The 2136-nt window shown below is 38.3% G+C and overlaps 1 long non-coding RNA gene across 1 annotated transcript; it reads left to right on the top strand.

The window, feature by feature from the left end:
- Positions 1-461: 461 nt before the first annotated feature.
- LOC141590818 (uncharacterized) lies at positions 462-927 on the top strand. Its single transcript, XR_012520502.1, has 3 exons — positions 462-543; positions 657-752; positions 839-927. It is a non-coding gene; the product is annotated as an uncharacterized LOC141590818 (long non-coding RNA).
- Positions 928-2136: the final 1209 nt, after the last annotated feature.

Here is a 2136-nt window from a genome sequence, read left to right on the forward strand (position 1 = left end):
TATTAAATATATTATAGGACAACGTATTGAAAGAGGTAGAAGAAGGGAAATTCACTCCCAGTGGTCGTAATGACGTTCTTGCTAGAGCGATCGGCCGACCCGAACATCCAGGTCGTTTGAGGGGCGTCCCGTTACAGGTTGGAGTAACGAAATATTATGGGAAAACTGCCCCGATAAAGAAGAAAAGGAAGACTAAGTCTGAGAAGGATGACATGGTAACATTTATTCTATTATTTTCATTTAAGTTCAATTCACATGTTATTGTTGGGATAAAAATTGCTGACACATTACATTCTTGGCAAGCAACTTTAATTAATGGCATCCGTACTACTAAAGCTGAATGCTGGAGGTAAGCTTTCCGAAGAAGAAGTGAAGATGATGGAGGATGTCATTTCTAAAGAGGGTAATAATAAGGTACAACATATTGGTCAAGAGGCCGCTACTACCTTGGCAATACAAGAGAAAGAAGTATCGGCCAACGAGATTCAGAAAGATCAGGTACCTAATAATGCTTCTGAAGTTGTAACAACTAAAGCCGATCAGGTACCTAATACTTCCTTATTTTTCTTTTTTTTTTGGGTAAGATCAGGGGGTGTGTTCCCTGCCAGCTCTAATGCTATAACTTCTGAAATGGTGCCATTGGTTAATTTTATTAGGTAAATAATGGGTCTGAAAAGGAGATGCAACTTGAGAAGACGGCTGATGGAAAACAGCATACATCCCCTTCAAGTCAGTTCCCTGTTTTCAGTAAGGTATGCATGAAGTATTTAATTAGTTAAATTTATATGAATTCTATTAAATTTTGGGATATATAATAATGTATGTGTATATTCTTCAGGCCGTAAACAAGAGGCCAGTTATTCTTGCTGACCCTAATAGAACCGAAAAGCCACATGTGCGTGTTGGCCGGGGTCTCGTAGAAATGCACACCAAATCTGCAGCACGGGAATCGTAGTTCATGGCGAAAAACTTTTGCGAATCATACCAAAGTAGAGATAACTACAGTCTTTCCCAGCCATGAAAACTTGCAAATCGTCCCTGGTTCAGGACGACATTGCCATCCTGGGAGATGCGCTTGGAAGTTTTATCCAATGGCTTCGAAACTCACATCTACTTGGCTCGGCCTTCTCCGCCTCTCGGAAGCAGTTGTGGTTAGAAGAAATACCTTTATATATATGTTAAATTTTTAATTGTTGAATGTCTTTATATGTTAAATTTATATGTTATTTTTTTTTGTAGGGAACAAAAAAGCCGGCTTTGGCGGATAAGCCTAAGTCCACAGACATGCCAACGACCTCGTCGAGACAACAACTTGATGAGGTATTTAATTAACTTCTCCATTTTTTTAAAACCTCGCTCCCTTTATTTATATTTTGTCTGTATTTATAAAAAACATGGTAATTTTGTGTAGGGGACAAAAAAGACTGATAAGCCTAAGTCCCCAGTCTTACCTGCTACTACTACCTCATCATTGAAAGAGCAGGTTGACGAGGTATTTAATTAAGTACGCTTTTATTTTTATTACTCCAACTAGGATATGTTAATTGCCTTTGGATTTTTTATTATTTTAATTATCTACTACATGTGTAGGCTGGTGGTAGTAGCACAAAATCAAAGACTCATTCTTTCCCGGACCTGAAAGAAGTTAGGAGTTTAAACTCCACACAATATAAAGGGAAGGATTACATGCAAAAAGTAAGAACGGGGACGATGAGGAAACTGCATGAGGAGGCTGGCCATCGCATAGCCACCGAGCAATTGATAGTTATTCCGCTCGAGGAGGATATTCTAGGGGTTGAGCGCCAAGCATATCTATCATGGGATATGCTAGCCATTTGGGCTGGCCTAGACCAGATTGATATCCAACACGTATTTGTTTGGATGAAGTAAGTTTCTTAATAAATAATTTCATATTCTAATATTCTGACTACTAGATAGTGTTTTAAATAATTAATTAATACCGTAATAATGTAGGATATTGAAATTGAGAGTGATCCCCGAGAAGAATATTCCATCTGATCACTACGGATTCCTGTGCCCCTATGTTTTATCTTTATTTATTGCGGATTTCTCATTCGAAGAACGGGTAGATTATATTGCTCAGCAATTGGCGATAACCAAGAAGCTGATTTTTGG

This window comes from Silene latifolia, chromosome 7 (assembly GCF_048544455.1).
Source record: "Silene latifolia isolate original U9 population chromosome 7, ASM4854445v1, whole genome shotgun sequence".
NCBI lineage: Eukaryota > Viridiplantae > Streptophyta > Magnoliopsida > Caryophyllales > Caryophyllaceae > Silene > Silene latifolia.